The 20,404-nt window shown below is 48.8% G+C and overlaps 1 long non-coding RNA gene across 1 annotated transcript; it reads left to right on the forward strand.

The window, feature by feature from the left end:
* Nucleotides 1-12,683: 12,683 nt before the first annotated feature.
* LOC142019963 (uncharacterized) lies at nt 12,684-16,176 on the forward strand. Its single transcript, XR_012647247.1, has 3 exons — nt 12,684-12,835; nt 15,515-15,618; nt 16,077-16,176. It is a non-coding gene; the product is annotated as an uncharacterized LOC142019963 (long non-coding RNA).
* The last annotated feature ends 4,228 nt before the right edge of the window (nt 16,177-20,404 follow it).

Consider the following 20,404-nt stretch of genomic DNA (forward strand, 5'->3'; position numbering starts at 1 on the left):
CAGGCCAGGAGGAGAGGACAGGCAGGGCTGCCTGTGTGGAAGCCTGCAGCCTTTCTCTGGTCTAAGAGGAGGCCCCAGACTCCTAGGGAATGATGTATCCAGAAGCAGGGTGGAGAAGACAGACTGAGTAGGAAGCAGCTCAGGGAAACAGCAGTGAGGTTTGGGATGGGGCAGATCAGGGCCGCTGATTATAGCATCCCCGAGCTACAATTTGGAGTAGTGGCTGGCTACCAACCAATGAAGAAGTGCCGTAGGCTTGGACTGGAGGCTGGCTGGGAACAATACCTGGGGAGCCAGCCAAGAAAGACTGAAACCTCAAAGGAGAAAACAGCAGTGAGCTGCCTAGAGGGCTGAGCCTCGAAGAGGGAGCATCCTGAGACACAGGGAAGCACTGCAAATTCTGGAGCATGAGAGGAGACTCAGCGTGAATGAGGGATGCAAGAGATATCGGACCAGGCAGCACGTTCCCCGGGACACAGCCACAGGGAACTGTCCCACTGGTAAGTAGAGACCTGCATGAGAGGAGACCAGGTAAGGCATTAGAGAGGTCTGCCCCAGCAGTACCAATGCGGGAATGCTAAAACCAGAACAACTGATTCCTCGTCCAAATCCCAGCTGGTCGCCTGGCGGGGAGTGTGAAGTTCCAATTCCTCCTCCTTAGGGTTTCCTTGGCAAACCTATCCTCATGAAAGGTTTGCCAAGGAAATTGCTAATGTACCCTAAGCACTGTACTCGGGTGTGGTTTACCTGTCTGGAGAATCCAGGGGAAGCCTCCTTTGAAATAATCAATGTTGTGGTCAGTGCATGGGCTGTGACCATGCCTGTCTGCATCTTGGTTATGTTCTGCGCTACCTCGAGGTGCAGTCAGAGGGGTTCTTCGTGCTCCCTGGACAATGCAACTGTTCAAATGTGCAGTCAAATGAGTCTCTGCTCCCACCGTTGCCATCCAGAGACAGGCTTGGTAGCTGGCTGTGGCAAGTGCTGTGATTGTGGTCCCATGGGGCAACGAAGTGCTGTAGCCATGTCGATTGACAGAGTGGCTGTCCTGAAGGATGATGGGCCAGGACCAGGGAAGGGTGAGTGGGGAAGCCCCTCTCTCTGCTACCCTGATGACTTGCCTGGCCCCTGGACAAGGCAAGGAGGGAGCTGTTGGAGAAAGCTGTACCTTCAAGCCAGGGAGAGGATTGGGGAGTTTTTAGCTGAGATGGGGAGCTACACCGTGATGACCAGAACTCACCCACAGAGGCTGCTGGGACGGATAGTGAAAGCTCTTTATGTGCATGGAGCTCTCTGGATCCACTTGTGCTGATGGAGAGGGTAGTGTTGGCTGGTGACGTTCTGATTTCTTTCTAGGGTTTCTGTTTTTCCTAAAATGATAGAGCTAGGCAAGAAGTAGTCCGTTTCCCAAGGCTCAGCTCTTCAGAAGGTGTGAGGCCAGGCAGTCAATGGAGCTAGGCTGGTTTACACCAGCTGAGCACCTGGCCCCTCCTGTGGGCTCATAGTTATTTTCAGTGCTTCTGCTTTCACAGAGAACGGCTCCATTTAATTTGGGCCACTTTCTGCGATTACACGTAGAGAGAGGCACAGCTGGAGCTTCATTGAGGTTGGCTCAATATTTGTCTCTCTCCACTCTGCAATCAGTCGGAGCGGATCACTAGCCTTCCTGTCTTTTAGGGGCTGACAACTGCCCAGACAGTCTCTGTGTATCCGGTTGGGCCTGGCTGAGCTGAGCGGAGAGTAGGATGAAATTGAAAGACACCCTGGATTAATACTCAGAGAGAATCGCTCTCTCCTCTGAAACCTTGTGCATGTTCATAAGCAATTTGCCTGCCTTATTAGGAGTATGATGGCTTTTACTAAATTCTGTGCCCCAGCTTTAATCTGTCCCCTTGACTCCTCCCTCAGGCAGGAGCGAATCCCAGCTCGTTAGTGAGATGAGGTCTTTTCTCCTGGCGCTCAGTTGTCCCACCGAGCAATTACAGTTCTCCTTGCTTCGGAAGAGGCGTTTAGAGGGCAGCCCCATTGGCCGGGCTTCTGGGGAGGAGTTGCTGCTGCCAGTCAGCTCTGTGTGCCCCATTTTGGAGTGGGAGCTGGGGCTGTAGACAGGGAGGAGAGGGAGTGTGACATGACGGGAGGGGAAGTGTCTTTATACGCACAAAGGGAAAGTACGGAGTCATAACCTGACTGTTATCAAATCCTCATGCTCATTTCACATCCCACCCTTTCTCCTTACACGCACCAGGGGCTCCTGAGGCAACCCCCTGCTTCCGCCCATCCCTAAGCCATTCCTTCCACCTCAGTCCAGCTGCTCATAGGCCTGGGCTTGCAGCGGGCTGTGCGGATGTGGTGCTCACTCATGGATATTAATAACCAACGTTTGTCGTGGAGTTCAGGGGGCGATCTCGGAGGAAGGAGTGGGATCACTACGAGGCCCCTCGGCCCATAGAGTGGATATCCCCAGTGAGCCGTTCGTGCTATCAAAGGCTGCATTAGGTCTGATCAAATCCCCACGAACACATTTCCGTCTTTGGTTATGCGTCGTCCTTGACTGGGTGCACACACTTTGTCTCCTCCTCCACCCCCACTTTCCCACGCCATCCTCCAACGTGCTCGATCACCTCCTGCTTCTGAGTTAGATGCAAGACTCTGTTCTTCTCTCGCATTGGCCAAGCTGTTACCTAGCAGCTCTTGGGAATCAGGGCACAGTACTCATGGAAGACCTCCTCCGCCCTCAGCCTCTGCTTGAACCAAAGCCAGTGCAAAAAGCTATGAAAAGGCAGGGGAAAGGACACCTAAGCCCTCCGGACCAGAGTGATAGGACTAAGGAGGAAGCACACCTAGCCTCATCTGCACTGGAGACAGGACAGAAAGACACCTCCATTAGCATACAGAAAGGAGACCAGAGATTCCACAGCAAGAATCGCACAGAATTGTGCGATACAGCAAGCAGGAAGCACTGCCTGATGGGATGCTGTTGAACCCACGCCTGCCTACACCCAGATTAGTAAATATCAGCCCAAATTAGCAATAAATCCTCTGTTGATATCTAAGGTACTGAAACTGCCTAACTGCATTACGAGCGCCCGCGAAGGAACACAGGAATGATCAGTTTCTATTGTCTAGCTCAAACAGACCACCTTTAGAATACACCTTGGAACCATCTGTCTACCCACCAACAAATCTAGTGCTCCTTCTTGAACCATTGTCTTTTCCCTGCAAAGCCCCCTGCTCACGCTCGAGTAGAGCATTCCGATGTCTGGATCTAAACTCTGCATTCATCTTCTCCATACTGATCGTGCTGGGGGCTCTGCTCTGCCTGTCTCTGACACTCTGGACCCCAGCTACTATCACAATCTGAGAACCCCGATCATGTTCGAGTTTCATGGAGTGCACTCTCTCTCTCTCTCTCGGTATCGCCTCCTGACCCTCCCTTGTGCGGTCAGTTACGGTTTTCTAGCCCTAACATTTATACAGTCATATCCCGAGATACACCCATTCGGGTTATGAGAATTCAAGTTTACAAGGAGTTTGATTTAAAACCCCGACCTCGTCTGACAAGGAATTTCCTGGAATTTATGAGGACCAATTTCAATTTCGTGCGCCTGAGCAGGATGCGGACACCCTGCAGTGGGAGAAAGGCTGCAGATCCAGGCAACGGCTGCCCACAGCTGCATCCCGCCCGGTGCGTCTCTCCACAGTGCCCGGCGGCTGTTTCCCGGAGCCCCGGCCCAGCCTTTACCTGTGGCTGGTCTGGATCTCCACCTCGGCTCTGCAGCAGCAGCGCTCCCTGGTTGAGCCGGCGGCCGCAGGCTCCCAGGTGCTCACGCGAGACGTGGCTGCTGGGTGCACAACCCATCCCGACCCGGACGCCGGGCGGCTAGAAGGCCACCGCTGCCCGCCCTGCGCAGCTGCGCCTCGGGCGCCGCTTGCTGCCTGTGGCGTTCCTTTGCATTTAGTGCCTTGGCTGCAGCTGGCGGGGCCTCTCCGCTGCGCAGCCCCACACGAGCGAGGCATTGCCCCTTGCCACCTGGAGGCCTCCTGTGCCTGCCTAGCTCCCCGTGCGGCCAGCCCCTGACACTGCCCCCTCCTCACTTAACCTAAGCTGCGCTCAGGCTGGGCTGACTCCCTGTGCCCTGCTCTGCCCTGCCCGCCCCCTTGCACCGGCCCCGCTTCTGCAGCTGCGGGCAGGTACCTGGCTTTGTGTCCCCCTCCCAGGCACTCTTTGATTTCCATTCCCCTGTCGCTGCAGGTAAACAGACATATTGTAGAGTAATTCATGAAGGGAAAATGCCTTGTTAGGCTGTGTTATGATAACTAATGTTAACTGTTGAAGTAATTGTGTTCATTTCAATGGGATTTGGTGGTGTTTTAGCGTAAATGGGTGTAAATTTTGGGGCTCAGGAATGCATAAAATTTTTTCCCATTGAAATTAATGGTAATTACATTTTTGACTTACAAGAATTCGCCCTAAGAGGAGTTTTTCAGGAATGAATTACCCTTGTAAGGTGGGGGAAGACTGTAATCACATTTAAGTTAGATTTAATATTGTAACTGTTCTGTTTATTTGACTCCCTGGTATGGCTACTACCTGGAAAATAAGTAATTTTTATAGTTAAGCTGGTTGCTTTTCTCTCTTTTCCCATCTCTCTTCTTCTCCTCCCACCCCCCACTACCTGAAGGGTGTTGCTTTGGCTTCCCCATTCACTCTGCAACAATGCTCCTTGTATGTAAGCTAAAGATCTCTGTGGTCCCACAAAAGCCTGTGGGGTTTTCTCATCTGGTGGGCTACTAGCAGAACAAGTGTGGTATGAAAGTGGGGAGTAGGGTGGTGCTGAATCCGGGGGCATGTGAGGGTGGCAGCTTAAAGTGCTGTTTAAACCCAGGCCATTGAGTCCAAGGGGACATGAAGGCCATAGTTTGGCATTGTGGTGCAACCCAGGCTGCTGAGTCCAGGGACATAGAAGAGGTCAGCTGGTGAGTGCTGATTATCCAGTCCTCTCAGATGTGCTCAGCTTGTGTGTGTGTGTGTGTGTGTGTGTATGTGTGTTCTGCAGATGAACCCAGCCCTTGGGGACCCTTGATCCTGCGGTGTAGCTCCATGGGGAGGTGATCTGAAAGAGAGAGAAGGAGAACTCCATATGAGAACACAAGTAACACAAGCAGCACACTGCGGGTATTTCTACACAGCCAAGTTATTTTGGAATAATGGCCACTATTCTGAAATAAATTTGCAAGTGTCTACACAATGCAACCATTATTTCAAAATCATTTTAAAATAGAGGACGGCTTATTTCAAATTTGGTAACCCTCATTCCGTGCGGAATAGTGCCTATTCTGAAAGAGAGTTTTCGGAATAAAGGCTGCATAGGCAGGAATAGAGGCTATTTGAAAATAAAATAAAATATTCCGGAACAGTTTATTCCAAAATCATAGAATCATAGAACACTAGGACTGGAAGGGACCTCAAGAGACCACTGAGTTCAGCCCCCTGCCCTCATGGCAGGACCAAGTACTGTCTAAACCATTCCTGATAGACATCTATCTAACCTGTTCTTAAATAGCTCCAGTGATGGAGATTCCACAACCTCCCTTGGCAATTTATTCCACTGTTTGACCACCCTGACAGTAAGGAACTTTTTCCTAATGTCCAACCTAACCTTCCCTTGCTGCAGTTTAAGCCCATTGCCTCTTGTTCTATCCTCAGAGGCCAAGAAGAACAAGTTTTCTCCCTCCTCCTTATGACGCCCTTTTGGATACTTGAAAACCACTATGAAGTCCCCCCTCTATCTTCTCTTTTCCAAACTAAACATGCCCAGTTTTTTCAGCCTCTCTTTATAGGTCACATTCTCTAGACCTTTAATCATTCTTGTAGCCCTTTTCTGGTCCCTCTGTAATTTCTCCACATCTTTCTTGAACTGTGATGCCCAGAACTGGACACAATACTCCAGCTGAAGCCTAACCAGAGCAGAGTAGAATGGAAGAATGACTTCTCGTGTCTTGTTCACAACACACCTGTTAATGCTGAAGTAATTCTGCATAGTAATTTGGATTATAGTCCCTGGAAGTGATAAACTGTATCGTGTGTAGATACACTATTTCAGAATAAGTTTTGCTTATTCTGGGCCTTCTCTGTAGTGTAAACACATCATTCTGGACTAGTTTATTTTGGAATAATAGCTTTGAAATAAGCTATTCTGGAATAGCTTTTCTCTGGCTAATAGACACCCCGCTTCTACCCACATAAGACTAAGCCTAATAAATGAACATACCTCAAAGTAATGGGCAAATCTGGTAACAAAACCTCAGCCTGAATGTTGGGTAAATGCTCAACGTGATGCAGTATTGAAGTCACCCTCTGATGTTATTTCTTGAAAGCAGCAGCAGAGGAAGTGGCTGTGAGGCTGGAAAAGGAGAGGGGCCAATGGACAAGGAACACATTTCTTAGCATTCATTTTCTGAGCTGAACAGTGGACCATGACTATGACTATCTCTACTCATATCGGCTCTGCGCACATCACCCACTTCAGCGTGCAAAACACAGAAGCCAGGAGGATTATTTGAATCAATGGATTCCTCTAGACGTGGATTTTCTGGGATTGGCTTGGATCAGCCTTAATTCTGCTACAAGAACTCTTATCTTGGGAGTATGGATTCTGGTTGAGCATCAGAGACATTAAGTTGGAGCCATCCCCTTTTCACACGGGAGGGGAGTTGGAACAGAATATGGAATTACCCCAGATTGCTCAAAAAAGAGCACTAACTTCCCTCTGAATAGTAACAGAGAGGGAGCCGTGCTAGTCTATACGCTATCAAAACAAAAAGCAGTCAAGTAGCACTTTAAAGACTAGCAAAATAATTTATTAGGTGAGCTTTCGTGGGACAGACCCACTTCTTCAGACCGTGGCCAGACCAGAACAGACTCAATGTTTAAGGCACAGAGAACCAAAAACAGTAATCAAGGAGGACAAATCAGAAAAAAAAGATCAAGGTGAGCAAATCAGAGAGTGGAGGGGTGCGGGAGGAAGGTCAAGAATTAGATTAAGCCAAATATGCAGACGAGCCCCTGTAGTGACTCAGAAAGTTCACATCCCAGTTCAAACCACATGTTAATGTGCTGAATTTGAATATAAGAGCCAGCTCGGCTGCTTCTCTTTGGATAGCGGTGCGAAATTTTTTTTCAGTAACACACATACCTTTAGGTCATTAATAGAATGCCCCATTCCATTAAAATGTTGACTAACTGGTTTGTGGATCTGGAGTGTTTTGATGTCTGTTTTGTGCCCGTTAACCCTTTGTCTAAGGGAGTTAGAAGTCTGTCCAATATACAAAGCATTGGAGTTTTAACTTCCCTCTGGAGCAGTTGAGAAATTGGCAGTATCTCAGGATTTTTAAGATGCAAAGCAGTGGAGCTGGGTTGTAAAAGTGCTTGAAAAATACTTAATAGAAGCAAAGCTGCTTGGGGCCCATTTGGGCTAAGAGCACCAGGAGTCAACTGGTTCAGGGTTATGTCTGCCCCACCAAGCAAAATGTTTGTTTTCCAGCAAGGTGGGTCTGAAGTGGTTTCAGGCACTGTCGTGGTGATTTGTTTCCTTCTGAGGCATCTCCAGCATGTGCTGTCACAAAGAGACCATTTTTACGTCTTGCACGTGGGCTGGGTTGGCCACAGAGAGCTTCTGAGTTGGTCCAAGCACCTCTGCTTTGGGACACAAACTAGTGTGATCCAAGCTGGCCAGGGTACATCCACCTGGGCTGGAACCACACTCAGTTGCACCAGCTTTGCAACTTTGAGGGGCCCAGAAGCTTTGTAGCCTGCACAATCATGAAGGTTGTATGCCTGATATTTCCCATCACCTCCATATATTGCGACTTGGAAGGAGGTTGGCCTAGGGCCACGTGACTTTATAGTCCCCATGTGCCAGCGCATTAGGGTACAGGGTTCAGAGCAGAGGGCAGGAGCTGGTAGTGCTCTCCGGGAATGCAATGAAAGGTATCATCTGGAGTCTAGTTTGTTGTTCTTTTCCCCAAAGCTCTGTCACACTGCAGCAGAGAAACCAGCTCCTTGCTGGTGACACACTGTGAGGTTTCCAAAGTTCAGCCGAAAGCCCGTTAGGATGCTCTTTGATTGTCACTGCAGCCTGGAGCATCAAATTGCACAAGGAGATGCCACAATGTCTCTTTGAGGAGAAACAGGAGCATCTTCAAAAAGGACCCCTGAGACAGCCAGCTTGGGCTCTGCTGCAAAGGGTTGTTCTGTGCCAACCGTTCATTAACTGCTTGACTGTTTTCCCAGACTTGTTGTCATTTTACACAACTGGATAGTAAAAAAAAAAAACCTGCATTGAGCCAAGATTTTCTGGTTAAATCACATACTTCATTTTTATTATTATTGATTATGTTCCAGCAGCAGCCAAGGACCATATTCAGGTCTGGGCATTCGTTATACTAAGTGATATACATTCATTACACTAGGCCAGGGGTCTGCAACCTGCAGCTCCGGAGCCATATGCAGGTCTTTAAGGACTTTGTGGCTCCTGACATTATAATTACAAAGTAAAAAGCAAACAAACAAAAAACAAAACAAAAAACAGACAACCCCCCGTGCCGCCTGATTAGTTTCAATAAATGGTGAGTATCTAAAAACCGAAACATGAACCACTCATATCAAAATAGCAAATGATAACGTGATCTCGAAACATTGGATAACTCCCCCTAGCATCCTCAAGAGAGAAGTCTGGGGAGTGACAATCGAGAAGAGAGTGGCACAACACACACGTAAAGTGTGAGGAAATAGAATATGTAAAATGTTTGTGAACGTCTTGGACTAGTCATGTATTGCATTACAAATCGTTGTGTGTGTGCCGTTCTTACAATAGAGGTCCAAAAAGTACAGTTTGACGTTATTTATTAATGACTGTCTCATATTAACGTGCATTGCAGCTCTTGAATTATTGAGTTTTTAGGTGCCACAGGACTTCTTGTTGTTTTTGAGTTTTTTACTGCATTGGAAAAAAATGGCTCTTGTTATTTTGGTTGCCGATCCCTGCACCGGGCACTGTACCTTCATTGTACTAGGTGATCGAAATGAAAGGCTGTCTTTCATTTGAAGATTTTATAATGCGCCATAAGCATATATTTTTGGTGTCTGTTTTTTGGTGGGGGGTATCCATTAAGATTAGAAATAATATATTTTCAACAAACTCTCTGCCTCTCTCACAATCTTAACAAGCCCCCAACCAGCTTTGGCTGGAAGGATCACATTCTGGGAAATGCTTAGTAATTACTAATCAACTTTATTACCTCATAAAGGTAATGTTTGCCTGTATTGTCGAAAGCACGTACTCCTGGGGGCATTCAGCACCCAAAAATGCAAATGTCTGAGCATGATGTTTTAACGCTCTGCAAATTTTGTCAAAATAACCCCGCACAATCAGGCAAGTTTCAATTATCGTGGTAATTTCTTTCAAAGTATCTGTCAGCCTGTGTTTCTGTAACAAAACAGACACACAACATATCCACCCAGAAGTAGAGTTAAAGAAACCCCTTTGACAACCTAATGTCTGTTTTCTCTGCCACCTTCCACGCTAGAGTCCAGACAAGACTGCGGGCACTTGTGTGTGTGTGTGTGAGAGAGAGAGAGAATGATATTCGTGTCCTATTCCCGCGCTAGGGCCTCCCTGGCCCAGACCCTCACACGTGCTCCCACCAGAGTGCAGGGATCAAGAGGGAGAAGCAACTGGATGCATGCATGGAGTTTCCTGCGTGCCTCCCTCCGTGCCGAAGCTGGTGCTGGGAGCTGCAGCTGCTAGGTGCCCTCCAACTCTGTCTCCTTCCATCCCACAGAGTGTCCTTTGTGCCAGCTGGGCTTTGCTGGGACCAGCAGCCCCTACTGGTGGCTAGCAGCACTGCAGCCCATTTCTTGGAGGCAGGAAAGGAAATCCTGCACCAGCAAGGTTAATTTCTACAAAATTCTGGCGTGTGCAGTGGCGTGAGATCACCCCAGGAGTAAAGCAGAAGAGTCGAAAAGCACTGAGACAGCCAGGAGGCTCATGCCCTGGCCACAGGCACTGAAAACCATGGGCCCCACTGAACGTGGGGAGAAGAAAAGAAATCTTAAGGGCAAATAGAGAGAAAGATACAACCAACAGCTGCATCTTCCGGGCCCTAACCTGCTCCTGAGCAGCTGTTATGGAAATCAGCAGGAGCTGCAGGGCCCAGCCAAGGGCAAGAGTTAAACCTGATGATTGAAAGATCAGGAGGGACCCTCTATTCTGATTTCCTGCCACTAACCTTGCCCTGACAGATGTGCCATGCCCTGAGCCCAGTCAGCTGGGCTTAGCTCATGACAGCCCGCCAAGACGGGTGACTCAGTGGTTGTGTGCCCCAGGTAAGGCAGGGAGAAAGATGCAGTGGTGCTTCAGCTGGCTTCCTGAGCCTGATCCTTGGCTTATGCATATTGTCATCATCATAATTCAAAAGGATCTGGATAAACTGGTGAAATGGGCTGAGGTAAACAGGATGAAGTTTAATAAGGACAAATGCAAAGTGCTCCACTTAGGAAGGAACAATCAGTGTCACACATACAGAATGGGAAAGGACTGCCTAGGAATGAGTACAGCAGAAAGGGATCTATGGGTTATAGTGGCCCACAAGCTAAATATGAGTCAACAGTGCGATGCTGTTGCAAAAAAAAAGCAAACATGATTCTAGGATGCATTAACAGGTGTGTTGTGAACAAGACACGAGAAGTCATTCTCCCGCTCTACTCTGCGCTGGTAAGGCCTCAGCTGGAGTATTGTGTCCAGTTCTGGGCACCGCAGTTCAGGAAGGATGTGGAGAAATTGGAGAGGGTCCAGAGCAGAGCAACGAGAATGATCAAAGGTCTAGAGAACATGACCTATGAAGAAAGGCTGAAAGAATTGGGCTTGTTTAGTTTGGAAAAGAGAAGATTGAGGGGGGACATGATAGCAGTTTTCAGGTATCTAAAAGGGTGTCATAAGGCGGAGGGAGGGAACTTGTTCTTCCTTGCCTCTGAGGATAGAACAAGAGGCAACGGACTTAAATTGCAGCAGGGGAGGTTCAGGTTGGACATTAGTAAAAAGTTCCTAACTGTCAGGGTGATCAAACACTGGAACGAATTGCCAAGGGAGGTGGTGGAGTCTCCATCACTGGAGCTATTTAAGAAGAGGTTAGATAGATGGCTTTCAGGGATGGTCTAGAAAGTGCTTGGTCCTGCCATGAGGGCAGGGGGCTGGACTCGATGGCCTCTCGAGCTCCCTTCCAGTCCTACTCTTCTATGATTCTGTGATTCTACTTCCTTGACTTGGTTGGTACTATGTTCAAGAACAGCGGCTGAGCACTGTGCCCTTTTACAATCATAGTCACATTGTCTTCAAGTGGTGTGTGTGTGTGTCGGGGGGAAGACAGTGGGGCTCAATTAGCGAGGGGACTTCACAACCCCTCAACCAGGCCTCCACGGTAGAGAGATAAGCCTGCAAGCTACAAAAAGCTGGATCTTGATTTCAAAGCCCCACCCCTGGCCTCACTGGTATCCAGATCCCAGGATTCTGATGAAGCTTCTCTCTGCTTGCCATGCGCTAGCAGCCGGGTTATTTATAATCCTTGTGTTCGCTGACAGACCTTGCCAGAGAAGAGGTCATCAAGGACAGAGCAACGTGCTGCCAGGCAGGAGCTCGTGACCCAGCGAAACAGATCCCAGGCTTCAGACCAGGGCCAGACAATTGTGTCTCTGCAGAATTTGCTTTCCAGGCAGTATGCCCCCAGCTGTCGTTCTTCTGGCTGATACAGTACTGAGAGCTGCTGGCAGGAGCAGCAGAGTTGCGGGGTGCAAATGGGAAAACCAGACACCTAGTTACTAGCTGCAGGTGCGGATGGAGGCAAAGAACACCCTCCAAAGGCCATGGCCAGCCCAGCCCTCTCTGCTGCAAATAGAGCTGGAGGGGATTTGTAACCACCCTGGTCCATGCAGGCAGGAAGGCAGAATCCAGCTCTGAGAAACAAAAAGCAACCTAGAAATCTCCGGAGGGACTTGGCACCAGCAGGGCCGGCCGTAGTCACACACAGGGCAGGCAGCAGCGCGGGGCACCGCTTTGCCCCATAGGACGTAGTGCCCAGTGCTGTGCCTGTGTATGCCTAGCGCCACCGGAAGACAGGGCTGCCTCAAGAATCCCCAGTCCCCCGGTCTGTGCTCCTCCGCCCAGCCCTGTGGCCCGATGCCTGTCCCGTCAGCCCTTCCCCTGCTCCATCTCCTGCTCCATTAGCCCCACCCCCTACTCCACCTCTGGGATCTGGCAGTCGAATCTCCCAGTCCTCCACCCACTGCTCTGACCACCCCCTGGCTCTGGTGGCCCCAACCGTCTGGCCCCCCTGCTTCATCTCCCAACCTGCAGCTCTGGTGGGCTGCACCGTTCCTCCTGCCACCTGGTCCCCCACAAACCTCTCTTTCCTGCTCCAGCCCCCAGAGCCTTGAGCACAACCCCACACCCGCTGCAGAGCTGCTGCCCAGCTCCCTGGCGGGAAATGGGGGGTGCAGGTGCTCAGGATGCGCAGGGCACCCTAAGTCTTAAGACCAGCCCTGGACACCAGGGCTAGACTATTTCCTGTTGGTCACCTCCCTCCATTTCCAGCTAGAAAGAAGATTCTACAGATTCCTCTTGGATGAAGACCTGGTCAGCATTCATCATCCCCAGCTGGGCCACTGCAGCTGTCCCTCCCACAAGCCATTCAAGAAATTCCTCCGCTACATAGAGATTTCCGGACACTTACAAGAACAGCCGGTGATGCTGCGGGAGTGGAGCCAGGCGATATGTGGAGCTGGGTAAGATATGGACGGACAGGAGAATTTCTCCAACTATTTTACAATATTATCTTTGTTGATTATTGGAAAATGTAAACCCTCTTAACTGGACTGAAAAGGCCTCGTCTCTCCAGGTTGGTAACTATTTAATGTCTCTAGGGTTTTAGTTACAGGTTGAACCTCTCTAATCCAGCACCTTCAGGACCCGATTGGTGCCAATCAAGAGAATTTACTGGACCACGGGAGGTCAATATTGTCTCGCATTTTATCAGCACTTCCCCACTGCCTGCTGGGCCCCCAGGAGACATTTGGGGGTAAATTACAGCTAAGTAGCAGCACAGAGCATGGAGAGAGAGCCAGGACTGGTGGTTGTAAACAAACTTTATGGGACCGTGGAAAACTTAGCCAGATGTCCACTTATCTTGGCTGTGGCCAACTAACACCTTGCTGGACTATTGTAAGTGCTGGACCAGAGAATGCCAGACTACAGAAGTTCAACCTGCATTTCCGTGGAACTCGACTGGATGCAGCCCCATTAAATGCTGCAGGACTTTTCCTAAGAGGAAGTAGCCAAATGTATTTCATGGCTAGCTCAGGTCAATCTTTCCTCTTGTCTTTGCCATTTGGCTTGCTCAGCTACTCTGCCAGAATAAGCTTGAGATCAATGAGTTAACAACATGTTACAATTACTTTTCCAGACGGAACAACGGAGGTGTTAGTAGGACAGCCATCTCGCTACCTACCAGGGCTAGAAACAATTCCTGTACAACCCTGGCAAAAGGGCACCTCCAGATGCGATAGAGCCCCTGTTGCTGATTCTGGGAATGAGATTATGGGCTGTCAGCTCTGTGACTGATTGTGCTTAACCTGGCAGAAGATGTACCAGTGCTGAGATCCCCAATGGAAGATACAAGCTCTATCCCATTGATCTCACCCTGTGGGTGTGGGAGGAATTATCATTCCCCAGTATTAGTGACTGGTTCATTGTAGCTCACCAAAATCAGAGACATTAGAGATGGAAAAGACCCACAGGGGTTAAAAACAAAATGAGAGAACTTCATGGAGGATAGGGTCCTCAGAAGCCATTAGCCAGGATGGGCAGGGAAGGTGTTCCTGGCCTCTGTTTGTCAGGGCTGGGAATGGCTGCCAGGGAAAGGATCACCAGATGATCACCCGTTCTGTTCATTCCCTCTGGTGCACCTGGCATCGGCGGGGCCGACAGTCACCACAGGCCCAGGGTAAGGTGTGTTGAAGGAACCAGCTCCATGTCCCCAGAAGAGGTGGAGTCTTGGGTGGAAGGGGTGGGACCAAGACCAGTCAGCCCTTAGCACCACCCAGAGCATACCACCAGGGCTCTCCCCTCCCCAGCTTTCAGACGGCACGTGGAGCGGTGGAGTGATGCTCCCATGGCATTTCAAAGGGTCCCGGCGCTTCCATCCACCACTGCTGCTCAGTGGCGGGGAATTCCGGGCCCTTTGAAACACCAGGCCCCTGTGCAGCTGTCTCCCTCGTTCCCCCCAGCAGCCGGCCTGCCTGGCATTGGCCACTGTCGGAAGACAGGCTACTGGGCTAGAGGGACCTTCGGGCGGACCCTGTCTGGCTGCCCTGATGAGCCTGTTTTTCAGTCTGTGCCATTTGTTCCAAACCCTTTATTATTCCTGTTGCCTTGTTCTGAATTTCCATCTGGCTGGACAGCTCACTGCCAGGTGCTTGTCCTACATCTGTGTGTGATGACCTACAGATTTGGCCGAGCCAGGGCCACACGCCCAGCCAAATGCTGAAATGAAAGCCCAAGTGTGACAGCAGCTAACTTAGCTCAGCTTGAACAGGGTGTGTGAGAGAGGATTGGCAGTCTGGTGCTGCTAAGTAGCCCTCCTCTGTGCCCTTTCCCCAGCCAAGAGACAGCTGGCACTCGCCGCACGTTGAGTTGACGGGAATTCTCTAATTGAATTGTTGGGGACATTTGTGAAGCACTGAATTCCTGCCAGCCTGGGGATGGGGACCTGTTCAGAAATTGGCTCCAGCCTCTGGAGGACCCTCTTGCATAAATATTTGAGCATAGACGAAGGAGAAAAAAAACAATCCAACGAAGTGAAACAATGCAATTAACGAAGGAATTGATTGGTGGCGGACAGGCTGCACACGAGACGCAAGCTCAGCCGTGACAGCAAGACAAATGCGGAGTGTCTGATAATAGCTAGGCGGGAAGCCAGACTGGCAGATTAATGGGTTTCAGGGGAGCGTTTAAAGGATAGGACTGATATGGGGGCTGGTGTGGAAGCAAAGTTGGTTTAGCAGTACGCCAGTGACGTGTGCTGCCAACTTTTCTCCACCAGAAAACCACGTCCTTCCTGGATCCCAGCCCTTTGGAAAGGAGGGGTAACAAAGTGGGGATTTTAGTCATCTTGTTATGCTGCATTGCCTGTGAGTTCAACTGTCCTGTAGTAACACCATGCATGTGCCTCAGTTTCCCTGGGCACTGTACTAATACTTAGATCGTAATGGGAATTTCAGTGTGACAGTCTGAGCCCAGGAGGGGATGAGACCAGATGACACCTTTTGCCTGGGAAGCGAGACAAAAGCTGCAGGATACTCAGATGGGTTGGGAGGTAGGGGGAGGACCAGGACCCTGACGGCTTCTAGTGTCTGTGTGGACAAGTGCATTCTATGCTGTCGACTTATAGCGCTTTGTACCTGTAGATCTCCAAGCACACTGCAAAGGAAGTCGTTAGCATGATCACAGTGTGACATCTGGGGAAACTGAGGCACAGAGCGGCAAGTGGCTTACTGAAGGCCACCTAGAGGTGAGTGGCAGAGCTGGGAAAAGAACCCCAGTCTCAAATCTGCCTGGTGCTATAGCCACTAGGCCACACAGCATCCCCTGATAAAAAGCACATACTAATAATAAGGACAGTCCTGCATACATTCAGAATGGCTGGCACCTCTGATTCCCCCAGTGGTGTTGTTGCTATATTTGTTTCCTATGAACTACCCCTTTAAGTCCCTTGAAGTCTGCTCTCTACTGGAAGGAGCTGCCATTCTGTAGTCAATTCAGATGCAGCAAATCACAGAGCTGTGCAAAGTGTCTTCTTTGAGGGACACTTTACTTTTATTCTTTCTTGGTTGGTCCCCCGCTCTCCCCACAATTCTAAATGTCACCTGCTATCTGTTTGCAAAATCCATCTTGTCATTCCTGGATGTTTAAAAACACTTTCCAAGGGAACTTGTGCCTTTCCTCTTACATGCTTCTTTCCATCTGCAGCTGCAAAAGCCCTATTAAAGCATGAATCTCACAACAGCCCAGGGGAACTAGGTAGGTAAATACCTTCCCTGTTCGGGACACTGAGGCAGGGGGAGATTGAAACAGTGTTGGCCAGGAAGCAATTACCAAGCTGGGAACAGAACCCAGGCCGCCTGCCCCCCTGCACACATAGAGCACAGAACTCTTGACTCGGGAGCGGTGAGGAAGCCAGAGGTGAGTTACCCAAGACTTGCTCAGAGCCAGTCCAAACCATCTGTCGCCAGAAGCCAGGCTGTGTTCTGTTTCTGCTGCACTCCAGCAAAGATGTGTTTGAATTGTTGTTAGTGTGAGAACTGGAATGGATGGACGGGATGCGCACTGCTTGGAAAGCCAAGCTCCTTCACTGAAGTCTTGGAGAGACAGAAAGAGCAGGTTACTCTGTAATCTAACCTCGTTTCTTGAGACAGTCAGTTGTCAAAGCAATAATGTCTCGTGACCTGCCGGGGCTGGCGACAAACGTTACTGAATGTGCCGGAGTGATGGGAGTCTCAACTCTCTCAAGAGCAAACCATTAGAGTTGATTTAGGTGTTTGCATTGGTGACGTTGCAGCAGCTGAGGGGATCCGAAAGGAGCCTCCTGCCCAGGCATTGCTCATACTCAGTGCTATGGAAATTCAGGGGTCAGGTGCAGCCCACGGATGACTGTAAGAACAGCCACCCTGGGTCAGAGCCATGGCCTATCTAGCCCAGTCTTCTCTCTCCAAAGAATAGAATGTGCCAGGTGATTCAGAGGGAATGAAAAGAACAAGGTAATTATTGAGCGAGCCATCCACTGTTGAATAGTCACAGACAGGCAGCTGTGTTCATCTGCGTCTTCACAAAACAGAGAAGCAGTCCTGTAGCACTTTACAGACTAACAAAATGAGTTATGAGGTGATGAGCTTTTGTGGGACAGAGCCACTTCTTCAGATGTGGAAATTCTGATCAAATTCTGATCCTCTGTTCTTCAGTCCCAGCTTCTGGTCATCATAGGTTTAGGGAGACCCACAACATGGGGTTGTGCCCTGACCACCTTGGCTTGTAACCGTTGATTGATCTAGCTCTGTAAATGTACCTCATTAGCTTTTTGAACCCAGTTCTCCTGACCTACACAGCATCCCCAGGCAATGAGTTCCACAGGTTGAAGGTGCATTGGATGAAGTATTTCCCCGTGTTTGTTTTCAACTTGCTGCCTGTTCATTTCAGTGGGTGACTGCTGGTGCTTTTGTTTTGTGATGGAGCAAATAACACTTTCTTCAAACTAGCCATGATTTGCTTAACCTCCCTCACATCCCCTATGCTGTTATTTCTCATCCAACCGTCTTTTTAATCTCTTCCCGTACGGAAGCTGTTGGCATTGTGCCATTCTCTGAACCTTTCCGATGATGAAATCTCTTGTTAGAGAGGAGTGGACCAGATATGCATGCAGTATTCAGGGTGTGGGTGTACCATAGATTTATAAAGTGCCATTATGATTTTTCTGTCTTTTTATCAATCTCCTTCCTATAGGTTCTGAATATTCTGATGGTTTTTGGATTGATGTTGCATTTTCAGACAGCTATCCCTGAGGACTCCAAGATTCTTCTTGAGTGGTAACAGCTAATTTAGACACCCCCACCCCACACCATTGGATATGCTTAATTGGGATTATGCTGTGGAAAGGCCGTTGTCAATTAGAGCATCCCCCCCAGGTTTCTTTGTCTCTTCCCCACTGAGTTGTACCATTTGTGTTCCGCCTTTTGGAGGAGGGGCAGGGTTGAAATTACTCCTGTTCCCTGAGATATGGTTAGGTCCCAGTCCATCAGCCTGACTCATGAGGGTGGTGATCTGTACCCATGGAGTGCCCCCGTGATGTCAGTGGCACTCAGCATGGGCATAAAGATCTGTCTGGCTGGGTCTGGTTGTGGGACTGGGGCCTTGAAGTGGACAGCAGGAAACATTTCTATGCCGGGTCATATTTGTTTCCTTGTAAGCAGCTGCACTCATTTGAGTGCTTTGGAATGTTGTGATGTCAGACAATTTACCACTGTTTTTTTTCCCCTGGCCTGTACTTTAAAGTTATCATCCCCACAACATACAATTCTCAACTGCTCCTCCCAGGTGAGACCCTACAATAAACAAACTCTGTTATAAGATGAAGTGGGGCTCAACCTTTTTCCCCCTCACCTGTACGCCACCTGGTTTTTCCCTAGCTCTGAAACCATATCCCAGAATCCTCCAGGCTTTCAGCTCTTCCAGCTGCCAGCAAACGCCCTGTTCCATAAGAACCTGCACCTTGTCCAAGCTTAATAAATAATAACAAAACAACGTGTTAACTTAAGTTCATTGCACCACTTGTAGCCAAAATACATGCATTCATTGCATATAAATTTTATCATGTCACATATTTAAGAGGCCGGCAGAAATTTTAATTTATACATTCTGATTGAAAACTCCATGAATTGTACAATCTCCAAATGCTCTTTAATCACTAAAACTAATTACTGGAGCTATTTACATCTAGATTTACATTTGCCACCAGAAGGGCTAGTTAACTAGATATTTAAATAAGAATTTAAATTCCTCAGACAAGTTCAGTAACCCTTTTCCACCCAGAACCTAGCTGCGGGCTCACCAAGCTGGAAAGCCACAGGAATGTAGGAAATGAAATTCAGGGTGGCTTTAAGTTTCCAGGGTGTTTTTTAGCAAAGGACAGTTTTAAAAAATGGCATTTAATCTATTTAGTTTTTTCAAGAGAAGGTGAAGAGGTAACTCGAGGTAAGATTATAGATAAATCTTCAAGCTAATGGACAAAGGCATAACAAGATTCAATGGCCTGAAGAAAAGACTACAAAGTTTAGGAACAAATTTTTAACAGTGTGGGTAATTGGCTAGTGGAACATCTTAGTAGTGGATTTCCCATCATGTGAAGTCATTAAATCGGAAGACTTTTTGAACAATACACCATCGGTCAACCACAAAATATGAGCTTGAGTCATCTGAAGATATTAGGTGAAATTCTCTGGCCCTTTGTCCTGCTTGAGGTCAGACTAGATGATTGCAAATAAGTTCACGTTTATATGACTACATCACAGACCTCCTAGATTTATGTTCTTTAAGGCCAGAAAGGGTGCTTTCGATCATTTCGATCATTTTGCTTAACCCAGGTCAGACGGCCTTACCCAGCAAGTATCAAAGCCATAAGTTCTGACTGAGCTCGAGCATCTCTCTAGGACAGGCGTTCTCAAACCTCATTGCAACACGACCTTTTCTGACAACACAACTTGCTACATGAACCCAGAATGGGGACAGAAGCCGAGGCCTGCTCAAGCGCTGTGGCCCAGCATGGGGGACTGAAGCTCAAGCCCCATGAAGTGGTTGCAGGGCCCCAGAAAAAGGGCCTGTAACCTACACTCCACTACCCAGAGCTGAAACTCTCAGATTTCTGTCCTATCACCAGAGCAGAAGCCCTCAGACCTCTGTCCCGCTTGGTGGGACTTGGGCTTCAGCTTCGGCCCTTGGCCCCAGCAAGTCTAAGCCAGCCCTGGCAACCCCACCACAACATGGTTGTGACCCACATTGGTGTCCCAACCTACAGTTTGAGATCCACTGCAAAAGAGTTGTGGTCTGTTCCGGCATGCCCGCTGCAGAAGGCCTGGTTGGGCTGAGAGGTAGCATATTTGTCCAGTGGCACCACCAGGCTTGGTTTGTTGTGTTTGCTTTCATTATTGCTTCTCTTTCAATTACTTTTTGGTTTCATTTGTTTGGGACGATCTGAGATCCTCTGGTGAGTCAGAGACATAGCCCGTCATTAATCCGCAGCGGAATGCCCTGTGGTGAACTCATTATTACTATAATAAGGTGAAGATGGCAGGTCCATGGTCTTTTTTACATGGAGGATGCCAGTTTAGTCTGGAATATAAAGTCCAGGGCATCAATGGAAAGTCAGCACCTAGAACCCTGGACGTCAAAGTGTGTGATTCATCTTTTGGTATTTGGGAAAGCAGAGGCATTCAAAAAAAGCCAATCAGAACATAAAAACGGCCACACTGAGTCAGACCAAAGGTCTGTCTAGCCCAGTAACCTGCCTTGTGACAATGGCCAATGCCAGAAGCCCCAGAGGGAGTGAACGGAACAGGTAGTCATTGAGCGATCCCTCTCTTGTCATCCGTTTCCAGCCTCTGACAAACAGAGGCCACGGACGCCATTGAGGGACCCGACCTCCATGAATTTATCTAGCTCTTTTCTGAACACTGACAAAGTCCTGGTCTTCACAACATCCTCTGGCGAGGAGTTCCACAGGTCGGCTGTGCGCTGCGTGAAGAAAAACT

The sequence above is a fragment of the Carettochelys insculpta genome, chromosome 13 (genome assembly GCF_033958435.1).
Source record: "Carettochelys insculpta isolate YL-2023 chromosome 13, ASM3395843v1, whole genome shotgun sequence".
NCBI lineage: Eukaryota > Metazoa > Chordata > Testudines > Carettochelyidae > Carettochelys > Carettochelys insculpta.